Below are 13,324 nucleotides of genomic sequence, written 5' to 3' on the forward strand. Positions count from 1 at the left end.
AACATGTAATCAAGAAGTTAAATCTTTCCTGATAACTTGCACAAAAATGTTTTTGAGTCTTGTTAAAATTTGCATGTATGTTATAGTTACCATAGAAACAGAAGCATCTGTTCTGGAGATATTCTTATGTACTGGCAAATACACTTGTTCTTAATCGCCTTTCCTCCTGGTTTCCTCAAAAAAACAAAGCAGAAAAACAACTCAAATCCCATTCTTACCCTGTGAAGGAGTGATGGAGGCTCTCATCCTTCAGGAACTAACAAGAATAGAATGAAAATAGTGGTGCTGACTATTTCAATGTACCACAGTTTGCTTTTGTTTTTCTTAAGTCTTCTGAAAAGTACAGACTTTTAAGGCCTAATAAACCAGAGAGATTTGGGGGTTTTTTGGTGTCTTCCTTGTAATAGGGGACAGATCAATTTACTTCTGCATAATATCAAGTAAATGTCCTATTGGTTTCTGTTGTACCCCATTTTGATCTAGAAGAATCAAGCCAATATTTTATTTTCTCATTTTAACCAAAGAAAAAAAAAAACCCACAACTTTCTTGGTAAGGTATTCAAACAACACCCTGGTGGTGTTCAATACCCTACCAATAAACTGATCCAAATAGAGGACCAAATTAATTAAAATTCCAACTGTAGGAGTCACTCTTTACAGTCGCTTAGCCTGATAGGATGTGGCTCTGTTTTTAACAGCAGATAGTTAGCCATTATTTCTCCTAAGATACAGCTTCCTCAAAGTACAATGCAACTAACTGGAAGTTGCCAATGGTTAAGTAAACTGGCTTAAGTTCCTGTATTTTACATACTTCAAATCAGTCTCCTAAATTACTGACTTTATTGTCAGAGGTCATGATGATCCACAACTAGTCCTACAGTCCATCGGGAACTGCGGTGCTCAGCACCCATGAAAATCAGATTGCCCAGTTCGAGACTCAGACTTGCATGCTTAGCATGAGGTAAAATACTCTGGTTCTTTGGGAAGAACCTGTATGTATAGAGGTGCTGGAATTGCTAAGTATGTTTTCTAGATGTGTATGTTTAAGTCTAAATAGTTTATCCAAAGCAATGAAATACATTGTTTCATCTCAATAAGTAATCTCTGGCTTCTCACTGGTCATGTCTAGGGCGAACATTTTTTAGTATAAAAAAATGACAAGATACCTGAATAGGCAAATTTAAAAAAAAAATCATAAACCCAATTGTAACTCATAGTTTACTTAGGTTAATTTAAGCAGTAGATGAACATTATTGTTACAAGAAGTGTTTCTAACCTTGTTTCTGTTTGTTAATTTACTGATGCTTTGCTGACTGTGCTTCCCTCTAATTCCACCTAGGCTTATGAGTAGTAGTAAATACTTAATCGTTAATCCCAATTAGACCTGATTGGCACTGGCATTAAGTGTTCATGCTTGTAAACACATCTTCTCAGTTACTGAAGGTTGCAGCTCATTAGTCTCTGTAACAGGATTTTCTTTTGTGACAATAAAACAGATCATTTTAATTAGCAACAGATAATGAATTTAAACTGTAGTGAACTGTTCCTAAAGAAGTCTCAGTTACTGCCAAAAAATGCACCCTGAATGAAACATGCAACAGATTTGTGACTGAATAATTACCAATAGAGTAAAACAGGGGGGGTGGTGGGGGTGGTAGATCTGATACAGCCCTTCCCAATTTTCAGGTTATTGAGGGGAATAAGCTAATGCGTAGAATCTTGCACAGACATATTTCCAATCAAGAGAATTAAAGGGGGCAACAAAAGTCAGCCATAGCTAAAGGTAGATATTAATAAATTGAATAGCAAAAGGCTGTGTAAGAATGTCTGGTTACGTGAACCTGATTTGATGCTTTGATTGCGTGCTTTAATTCTGGTTGCTTTAACTGAATGTCTACCAGGCAGTTTATTTGCATTTTTGAGACTGTGTATGTGATTTATTTTAAATTATGTGTAGTAATTTGGAGTGACTTACTACTAATTTTCCTTACCACAAATTGAGAAATGCCACTCTTGATTAAGTAGGCATCAGTTAAGGTTATGCTAAAGATGCCACTACTTTCCTACCAGAACATAAATTTTACTGTCAAGGTACGTCTTTAATATCAGTTGAAACCAAATTCTGAAATAGCCCAATGGAAGGAAAGGAAAAGGAGGTTATCGGGGGTAGTAAAGACTGTTTCAGTGGCTTAAGGTGCTTCACAGAGTGGACTCATTTTTGCCACTGAAGAAGTTGGTTGGATGCAGTGCCGTTTCTGTCCCAGTCTGCTGTGGGTCTCTCTGTGACTGTGTGAAGGCTGAGAGAGAAATTGTTGGAAAGACTTGGAAGCAAAAGTATTTTTTTCAGTGTGTCCTTTTTCTTTTGTTTGAAACGTACTTGGCAAGGGCTTCTGCATACTTTAGATTATCCAAACTGCTCAGGTTATTGACAGTATCTTAATATAGCTAGCAGTATTTTTTTTATTGCCAATAAGACAATGGAAGTGCACGTGCAGCAAGTAAGTGTCTGTGTCTGTGCCATTCACTCAGAAGAGAGGCTGTTCCAGGAATTATGGGGCTCTTGTTTTGAAGCTGTCATCCAGAGGTGAAGTGACTGTCCCTTTGGCCATCCAGAGCCAACACCTCTCTCTTTCACTTTATGTAGCAGAAGTTGGAGAGTGAACAGCCAATGTTTAATCATTGTGAATGCTAGGACAGTCTAGGACAGAAAAGGTGGTGATGATTATTTTATTTTTGGTTCTTAGAAGACAGAAGACCCTTTACCTTGGTAATAGTGTATATTATTGAGTAATAGTGTATTTCCCATTGCCTTGGAAATAGGGGTATACAGAGAGGTACTATTGCAACATAATACCTCTTTGTTTAAGGTATACAAAAGGACCAGCTTTCCCCTTTGCTGCTGACAGCAGGAGCTATCAAGAACAAGCAATGTTTCGCTTTTCTACTGACTCTCCACCAACTTACCTTTTCTTCAAAAGCAGAAAATGTGCACAGTCACTCTGAGTTTGTTTCTGAGTGCAGAACAAAGAACAAAGTGGGGTCAGCAGAAGATGTAGAATGATTGAAGTAGATGGAAAAAAAGGGGGAATGCTTTGGGACAATATGCACATTGCAGGCAGACTGTGACCCGTAAGCTGTGAGATTTTCTTTCTTACTCCTGTCCATCTGTCTAGTTGGATTGTAGACTTGTCAGAATGGACACAAGGCCATATATCTGTATGCACAGCACTTGGCACTTAAAGGCTTCTACATAGGTGTTCTCTCTGTTCCTGTGGTATGTGTAAAAAAATTAAATATGGTACTAATCAAATATTAAAAGTAGTGGGTTTTTTGTTTCTTACATCTTTGAAACAGATTCATGTCAGTGTTCATTGCATTAATCAAGACACATTTCCTTCTGACTTCTTGGAAGCAATTTGTAGTGTCCATTAGACAGTTTGCATTATCAAGTTCAAGATCATTGTTAAAACCCACCCCTTTCGCCTTACTAGTGTGCACAGCTTTCCTCAGCTGCTTTGTGAAAACGCAAAGGTTCATTTACTGTAACCGTATTAGTCTTCCAGCATTTTTCCCCTGTTTTCTGCTTGGGGTTTAAAGCTATCTTTAGTTTTTAACTTCTATCAAGTTGCTCCCTTACATGCTCCGTTCTGTAAGTGGCACTTTCTTTCACTGTTAATAATTTTTCTTGTTGTTTAAAGCCCCTTTTCTTGTTTTCTGTGTCTTGCTTTGAGACCCTGGACTTTTAGGATATGTAACTTTTTTCAAGATCTGTTAACGGTAGATACCATTGTACTAACCATCTAGTAAAGAGAAACAGGCATTACTGGGAAGGATTGCTATTTAAGAAATATGAATCTGTCGTACTGTGTTCTTCACCTTTTCTCCAATCCCTGTAACTGCAAATTTCAGCAGTGCAAGCTTTCCTTGACATGATTTTTTCTTTTAAGTGTCCTAACCCACTTCACTGTAGCGTCCAAGGTAGCAAGTAGAGTATCTATTTACAAGGTATACTAGGGAGAAGGACTGAGGGAAGGGAAGGCCACTGATGGCTGGAAAACATGCCAGGTAAACTCATAAATCTTAGTTACCAGCAGTAATTCCTTACATATGCCCAATTAACGTTATATATCTTTGTGATTTTCTCTTGCAATAGTCATGTATTTAAAGTTTCGTTGAAGGCCATACTAGTCAAAGTGGGTTTAGTCATCTTGTCATCTGCTGTCATGGAAGATGGTTTTAATTGTTGGACTTTTATGCTCTTTCAATCAGAATGTGTCTTACAAGTACACTTATACTTTACAAAGTACAAAAATCTTACAGATTCTCTAATTTGCCCTGTCTTCCTCACAGCTGCTTCTGCTGTCATTGCTGTAGCTTGTCAGTCTGTGCTAACTAGAGTGTGTCTACATGGATTACATCTTTTATTAGAATAGTGGGACAGTCATAAAAAGCTTTTGGAGAGAGCCGACAGGAGCTCTGCTTATACAGGCATATATGGACAGGTGCTAGAAGCAGTGAACTAAGAAGTTATCAGGAGGTTTTTCTCTGTTTGTAAAACAGATACAAACAAGATGCTTGCAAGGCAAAAAAAATACTAGGGCTTTTCATTTTAAAGATGTACTGATTTATAAGCATTCATGATAAAACATTTTTTGTGGAAAAAAGTAATAAGGGAATATGAGAATTGGTTCCATATGTTGCATTAGTTAAAGTTTCTGCTCCCAGTGAGGGGTTAGGTGAAGAAGATCATGTGCTGCAACACCTCCTATTAAGTCATCTTCATGGCATGGTGACAGCACCAGTTTTCATGGCAGTCAAAATCATTCCTATAGTTGAAATGCTTTCAAAAACTGTTTTACAAATTGTTGCCATCAGTTTTTCCAATTAAGCATTTTTTTTCTGTTTTTTCTCTGTTTATCTGAAGAGATAAAATATTTAGAACCTGTTTCAAATTCTAAGTCTTTTGATAGTGGGCAGTGAAAAGAACAGGCAGTACCAATTTAAATACATGTTTGAGAAATGTCTGAATGATTTGTCTTCAGAAGAACTAAAAATGATTGATCTTGCAATTTTATATGTCAAGTTTCATGGAATTTTATTAGCCAAGGCCTGGGCATGAGGGAGCTACTGGGGTCTGCCTTCCAGAATTCGTGCTGCTTAGCAGCCTCCATGCAGCTCTAGCTATTTCCCTTTAAAATGTCCTCATCAATGACAGATGCCAAACATAATGTTGTATTTCCTATTTTACACACTATCATGCCCAAGTTGGAGGACTTTTGCTTTCACAGATGATGATTCAGCTTCACACCATCTGAGCATTTGCCTCTTTAGTTTGCTGCTTGGGTGTTATGAAGTGCACATTGGAACCAGCCCTTGAGATGAACAGTGTTACTGACAGAGCAAATGGAATAAGCACCATAACTGCATCTCAAGTTGCCTGTTTTCTTCTGCTTCAGGTGCACGTTGAGTGTCTGCTGTTGGCTGTGCTTTGTCGTTAATCGTGGTATGGTGCACTAAGGTGGAAAATATGTGTGCGCATTGTCTGTTCTCAGGCAGTGTGATGCTGCCCAGATTGCAATTGCTGCAATGTGTAGGCCTTGCTTTCTAACAGATAACTTGCACCGGGTGGCAATACCTGAGAAGCTTTTATTTGTTGTTGTTGTTTTAACTGGTTTCCCATATACAGGTTTTTTTTTGTGAAAATGAAACGAGATAAGCAATGTAAGTTTCATTAAATCAAGCTTACTTTTAGATTATTTTCTTAATAGAAATATAATAGTGAATGAAGCCCAAGGCATTTTATCTTTGCAAAGGGAAAGTGTTGAGTTAGCACTGGACTAACCGCTATTATACTCAGGACCATGAACAGAAACCATGTTTATACATGAAAACTTCTTTTGAGGCAGGTATGCAAAGTGCCTTAGGATAACACACTAACACAGTGAATCTGCATCTGTAATGGTGAGCTTTATCACAGAGAGCGGATCTGACTTGTTTGGAAAGTGAATTTTGTGGTAGAATTTGAATAAAGAGCAGAGGTGACAGTCTGTGCAGAGAGAAACATAAGAAGAAGGCAGGCGTGTAAGTGGTCTCCTGTGGCATACCAATAAACTAAAGCTGTAAGCAAGCAGGTATGTGCAGATTTCTGAGGGGGGAGGGATTGGGGGAAAATAACTTGTTGCAGAAAGAAAGACGCCTTTGAAAAGCAATGCCAAAGCAAACTGCAGTGGGATCATGCAAGTGTAATAGCTGTATTACAGCTGTGTAAGAGTAGCGGAGACCTATGGAAAAAGATAAAGCAGGAATGGTGTGCTTAAAACCTTGTGTGCCTTTCTTTCTTCTCCTACAGCCCCTCAGTTGATCTAATAAATGTGATTTTTGAATCCAGCAGCTTGCCTGCTGCACCATGAGTCAGTAGTGTTTTTTCCTTCTGCTTCTGAACAGAAGATGCTGCATCCCTCTCCTTACAGCAGCTCTGGCATTTGCCAGGCTATTTGCTAAGTTGATTCAGTTCACAAACCAGTTAGAGATTTGTGTGTGGTGTTGTTGAATTAATTTCTATTAGTGAGCTGATAAGATTCACTAATCAAAGGGGAACCTGCCTGAACACCAGAGCACAAGCTAAGCAGCAGCGTTGCATGGTAAGGCAACAAGAAGTCTGACATTAGCCAGGAGCAGACCTTCCCTTTGCAGGGGATCAAATTGATCTTCTAGGTTGGCTGAGCCGCATGATGAAACTTGTATTGCAAATTTGTGTATAAAATGGCACTGTTCTCTCTTCACTGCATGGAGATTTAGAGGAACATGCATTGTACAAAGTGGAATGACAATTGGTTGAGACCTGTGTTTTGATTGCTTGTGTTAAATCTGGTCAATAAAAGCCTGGACAATACTCCCCATTCATCTAAAACAATCCATTCAATCTACAGCTAAGGTAACTTCATCTTGAACTTTCATGTTTCCTGACTAATTTTCTGGTGTTGAGTGATGATATTTTTGTTTGCTTAAACTGTTCTAGAAATATGCAGGCCAAGTATTAAACATATCCTGACATCATCTAGATCTGCCTAGAATCACTTCTCTTTTTTTGTAGTGACTTTTGGGGAACATTTTAGGGATCGGAGCTGTCTTTTAAAAACAAAGGGAATGGGGAAATTCATCTCCAGTGTAATTAATGTAGCATTAGATTGAAGATTCATTTAGTCCATGGTGATGATAATACAGATTTTGCAGTACAGATTAAATTTTATGCTGTTGTAAACATTCTTGCTGACAGGACTCCAGGTTTTTGGTGCGCTCTGTGCCTGTGCAGCAGAGCTAGCTAACGTAGCAGGTAGCAGGCACTAGGTATTTTTAAGGAAAAGGGGCATCTGGCAGCCTGTAACCTCTGGGCGGCAGCAGTGAACAATTTTCCATGCAAGGGACTGTACTTTCCACAAGGATACCCGGTTGCTTTGCCCTTTCTTACAGGGCGTTGCAGCCCCTCATCACTGCGGGACGTGCTGTCGCAACCTGTGTGTGATTTCCTGAATTTTCATGAATTTCTGGAACTTGTTGGGTTGGGGTTTTTTGTTGGTGGTTTTTGGTTGGGTTTTTTTGTTTGTTTCGTTGTTAGTTTGTTTGTTTGTTTGTTTTTGCCTTCCTGTTTGTCTACCCAAATGAAATATTTGGATGTTAAGATATTTAGAAGTCAGACCTGCCTGACCCTCAAGACTTGGCTGGAGCAGGCTTGAGGAGCAGGCTTGAGGAGCATGGAGTCCCTTTGATGTCAGTGTGGATCTGGCTTATGCCAGGGCTTGATCACAAAGACTTCACCTCAGAGCCCACCCTTTCTGTTACAGGCGGGCCGTTGCATTCATCTGTACTCCATGCCTTCACCTCCATATGTAGTTTTTGGTAAGAAAAAAAGAAGTGTAAGTGTCCTACTGAGCAAGGCTGTTCTTATACGGGTATTGAAAAGTTCCTCTGCAGACAGACATCGTCAGTAACAGTGCTAGCTGGTTTTAGCTATGTAGGCTATGTTAGCTCTGCAGCCAAAGCAGGTTCTGCCTTCTCTTTGCCAGCTTCCTCTGCCAGAACCGGCAAAGGAAATAATAGTGTTGCATGGGTATGTGGTGGCCTGAAGAACAGTTATTAGTGGTAGTAAAAGACTGACTTTTAAGTATGGTACTTGTTTATCCTGTTATTAATATGGAGGAAATGCTTTTGCTTATAAATGGAGGAAATCTGCTTCAGAAGTTAGAATGACAGTACGGAGTCATTTTATAGAGTAGAATTAGACTCTGACAAGTTTTATTTAAAAACCTTGATAATCTCTATGTCAGGGGCTACCTGTAGAATGCTTTAATTTTTCTCAGCATATTTCCATTAAATTACCTAAGTACATAAAAAGCTAGTACCTTTGACCTTTCCTTTTTTCAATCCAAGGTAAAGAGCTGGATTACAGTCAAATGCCATGTAATTTCTCTACTACTGAATAAAGAAGTTAATAAAGGTTTTGTAAATAGCAGATAAGCATGAATCAAATATTTTTACACAACATAAAGCCAGAATATTCTAAATAGTCAAAGCTATTTTTTAAGCAAGGAGACAATTTTTCCTTCCTAAGCTTATTGATAGTCATTATTTTTCTCCAAAAACTTTGAAGTATACCTAGTTTATAATCTTTAAAATTATACATATTTAAAGACTGAATATTACTATTTGCCTTAGAAGCCTGGGAATAGCACCAGATGCCTATTAGTCTGTGGCTTACTGTAGCTGCCCCTTTAAGTGCTATCTTTCTGAATGAGAAAAGCAAACAGCTGCTGAATTGCATTGAAGAAGTGATGTTCTTCTAAGACAACGATTTGTGCAAAAGCGTATTCTAACTGGAATTCTTTCCACTTTCTCATGTAGGGACAGACTCTAGATTTCTACTGCCCCCACCCCTATTTTTTCTTTTTCTTTTTTTCTTTTTTCCTTTTTTCTAAATTTTCTTTTTTTTTTCCCCCAATAATTTCCAGGCCTAAAACAAGTAGAAGAAACAACATGTAGTTGCCCTAAACTGAAGCTGGGCCATCCAGATAAACTGAGGGTTTCTTTGTCTACCAGAGACAACATGTTTGCTAAGTCTGTAGTGAAACGTATAGAACATATTTTCCTTCTCCTTCTGGGGCTCATTAATATCTGCAATTAGGTAAAACAGAAGACTTTAGCATGGCCACATTCAAAGAGGTTTCTAATTTCTCAGTGGTTTGAGAATCCTCCATCCTCTTTCCGCAAAGCCTTAGCTATGCCAAATTAACATCTCATAAAACAAGCCCTATCTACTTTAGCTTTAATTGTATTGCTCATCTTCGTTGTGTTTAAGCATGTTTTCCCTTGATGCGGTTATTTTGAAATCCCTTGATTGTCAAAGCACTGTGGCATTCAAGTAACCAAGACAATCACAGCTCTCCTGCATTATTTTTGGATCTCATCATGTGTACCATTTGACTGTTTCATTTGAGTAATCTAGGGACAGTGATGATGCCACTGAAAGTTCTAGTGAATGTGGCAGAATAAATTAACTGAGAGTCCTTCTCAGAAGCAACCATTGTGTCAACAAAAAACTGGCAAAAAGTCTGCATCCTACTTCAAAACCAGCTGATAAGGTTTGCACAGCCTTCTGCAGGTTGTCAGAAGTTTGTTCTGTGGGAATATGAACTCCTTCCTTCCTCTGAGCTGGCTGGAGGTAGGAGCCTCGAACAGGGTCTCAAGAGGGAGAGAGGACCTTGTGGGAGAACCTTGCTAGTAGCCATCCACAGAAAATGAGGGTACTGACAGAGCTTCGGGCATTTGGGGCAACGTATGGCTGGTATAGCAGTACTTCAACTTTAGGCATACTCTTTCCCGTTGAAATGCACAGACTTACACTTGTCACCCCTAAAATAAGATTAGTGAAGCCACAAGGCAGAAAGCTGCATAAGGTAATCCAGACAAGAAAATGATGAGTCTTTGAAAAAAAACCAAACCCAAACCAAACACTAACTTCTAGTTTGCTGGAAAATGCCTTACTCCACTGAAGACCCATTCACCTGCTGAATGCAGCAGGGCAGGTGAGCCAGGTATTACAAAACAGAAAAACAGCAACTTTGAGTAGTCTTCTGCTTATTTCATGTGGCAGAAGCCAGACTTCCATCCTCCAGACTGAACACTTCTACCATGCATCTTGCGTCAGCTCTAGCATTAGTCAGAGCTCTCTAAATTGAGCTGGGTCACAAACCAATCAAGAATCTAACTGTTCCCCCAAACTATCACATCTGTGTGTTGAGTCAGTGCACAGGGGAATCAAAAAGGTACCAAAGCTGCCATCAGTGAGACAGTGATGGTGAGCTGAGCTGCCCGAGGAGTGATGGCCTCCGTGTTCAGAGTACCCAGATACGACCTGGTGGTACTAGATATAATGTTTTCTTCTCCTGAGGGGACAGAAATTGGTCTTCTCCATGTCGGGAAGTGTTTTGGCCCATGGCCATTAGCTTGTAGGGTACTCTAACTAAGAGTTTTGCCTTTGTGTGGCTGCAGTGCATGGAGACTGACTCTGAAGTCCTTCCAGACTAAATCCTTCAACCAAATATTGCTTGGGTCAGAGGGGAGTGAGTGTTTTGGAAGATTTTGCTGCTTGGTCAGGGTACTTTCATAACTCTTTACTGAAGCAGGGCCTGTGACCCACACTTCTCCACCCAGCTGAGTGCTGCAAACACCAAGCTGTACAGTCCTTCTTTACTGTCACCTGGCAGGTCATTATTTACTTGGTGCAAAGTGGAACAGCTTCAGCTAGAGGGGTGGGAGAGACCCACTCCAACCTGTATTCGAGCAGTTAGAGCAGTACTACGGGACCTGTGCATTAAAATTTTGTTGAACAGATAGGAAAGCACTCGCTGAGAACATTCAATTCCAACTCCTGACTAAAGAGAAAACAGTCCTTTTTCTCCTGCTTGTGTTTTGTGTGGAAAGCCTATTCCCTTACATGTCTTGAAGAACATCTACTTGAATGAGTCCTGCATGTGAGGCAAGGGGGTGGAAAATGAGGCTGGCGATTTGTGTCAAGTGTGAGGCTATGAGGAAGTCCAGCCTCAGCAGAGGAAGTGCTCAGGCTCTGGATTTCTCTAGGTGGCAAGAAGCCACTGAGCTTGACATGCAAGGCTGAGCATCTGCATCCCATCTGATGGTACATGCTGAAGTACTGATTCCTTCAGACAAGGAAATTAATTTAGGGTGTCCCATATCTGGGAAAGTTGGGTGATCACCAACATTTAGGTCCTTTTAATGGATCTAACCCAAGCTGCATGTTGAAAATAAAGCACTGTTGTGTTTTTGCATGCTTGTAACCTGCCACCTCATTGAACTGCAGTGAGGTCTCAGAGAGAGGCTTCCTGTGGTTTCAGGAAGATCTTCGTCCTGTTGTTGCTGTGCAGAAGAGCCATGCAAATTCATATCATCCCTACAGCCAACGTAAAGCAGCTGTTCTTCTCAGTGAGTGCCAGGATTGTGCCTGCTGCATTGTGTGCAGTCCAGAACAGCAAACATCTATCACATTCAACTCTCAGGGCTCAGCTGCGCCTTAAAGACATGGTTTAGCTTTTAACAGAGCTGATCAGCGCACAGTGTGCTGACTGTCATTCCTAAAGAACAAAATGACAGATGGGCTTATGATACGTTTGTCTGGAGGTAGAGAATGAGAAGAGCAACTTGGTTACTAATTACCTTCTCACCATTGAAAGGAGAAATGTCCCTATGCTTGACACAATTTGCATGGACATGGCAAAATTAATGAACTTTTTCACCCTCAGCTGTCCCAAGAGTGAGCTTCACACCATTGTCTCCAGTGTGGCTCTGAGATTTGAATGCAGCCATTTGCATTCAGCAGGGCAGCACAGACACAACGTGAGAGTTCAAGAATTTTAAAATGCATCTCTGCCATCAGACGGTTTTGCAGCAAGAGTGCTGCTGAGTAACAGCCATGGGTCATATCAGTGACTGTTACCATTGCTTCTTTTTGTTACCCTTTTTTTTTCACACTATTTGTATCTGAGTATCAATAAAATAACTATTCTTTCAGATCTGTCATTCAGGTTGTTATTTCTAAACTGGTATGGCTGCTCTTTCGTAAAAAGAGTACTCCTGATATGCTGCAAACTAATACATGAAACTCTGATTTCATTTAATTGTTATTGTTGTTGTTACTGGTTGTGTAGGTTTTGGAGTGAGTTTCTGACACATGAGAAATTGCATCCAGCTGTGCAAGAAGGCTTAGTAACCTTAGCAAGTAAAGTACTACTGGGGGTGAGCTAAGGCGTCCGAGTTGTGTCTTTAATGGCTGTATGTACCAGACAAAGTATCTTGACTTCGAATTATATTTAAAATTGGTTACAGATAAGTGCTGATAAGATCCTTTGTATGAAAAGTCTTTATGACATATTATCCATTACGTGTTTCATTTGATTATTTTTTTTAATACTGCTTTAATTCTTATGTCCTGTGACAGGCCTGCTATTATCTAACAATTCAATAAGTAGATACATGAAATGCTGTAAAATAAACTTCGTTTATCACTTAATCCTCTACTTAAAGAAGGTTTTGGTTTGTAAATATTTTCAAAACTGATCAATGTCATTTATCAACTCAGACTCCAGACTTCTTCACTAGTTCTTGGCATAATGAAAGATGATTGGGGCGGGGGGGATACTAAAAACAGTGTGTTGCTCGCCTAGGTATGAAAATGGGAATCATTCACATGATTGCATTTAAAAAATAAAATTGGAACAGTGAAGCATAGCTATCTGACAGTGGAAACAGAAGCTGAAATCTTAAGGAGTATAGATGCTGCTAATATTCAGGTAAACACTCTAGGCTGTTTTCCTGGTTTTGAAAGCTAGTACAAAACCAGTATCAGCAATGCAGTCAGTATATTGGGTATTCTATTTGTTTAATTTTTGAAACTGCCTTGACAGCAGTGAGGTGGCTGACCCTTAATGGCAGCAATTTGTTTTCCTTTGGTTTGATTATGGTGGATCTTTATTGTGGGTCTAATCAGTAGCAGAGGGTTACATCTTCATGTGGGTCTAATTCAGAGTTTCTGGGCAGTTAATCTGAAGAATGTAATTCCAGATAGCTGATGAGCACTTAAGAGCTGCTCACAGCCTGGCAAAGCAAAAAAAAAAAAAAAAAAAAAAACCTGTTGTTGTAATCTGAGCCGTTTTTCTTTTGAAAACAACCCCCTTCAAAACAGATTTCACCATCTACTTTTGTTACTTTTGGCCTTTTCAGTTTATCTTCAGTTAGCTTGGCTGATCTGTTTTTC

This window comes from Nipponia nippon, unplaced genomic scaffold (genome assembly GCF_047370975.1).
Source record: "Nipponia nippon isolate SJK-2023a ecotype South Korea unplaced genomic scaffold, ASM4737097v1 scaffold_8, whole genome shotgun sequence".
Taxonomy (NCBI): domain Eukaryota; kingdom Metazoa; phylum Chordata; class Aves; order Pelecaniformes; family Threskiornithidae; genus Nipponia; species Nipponia nippon.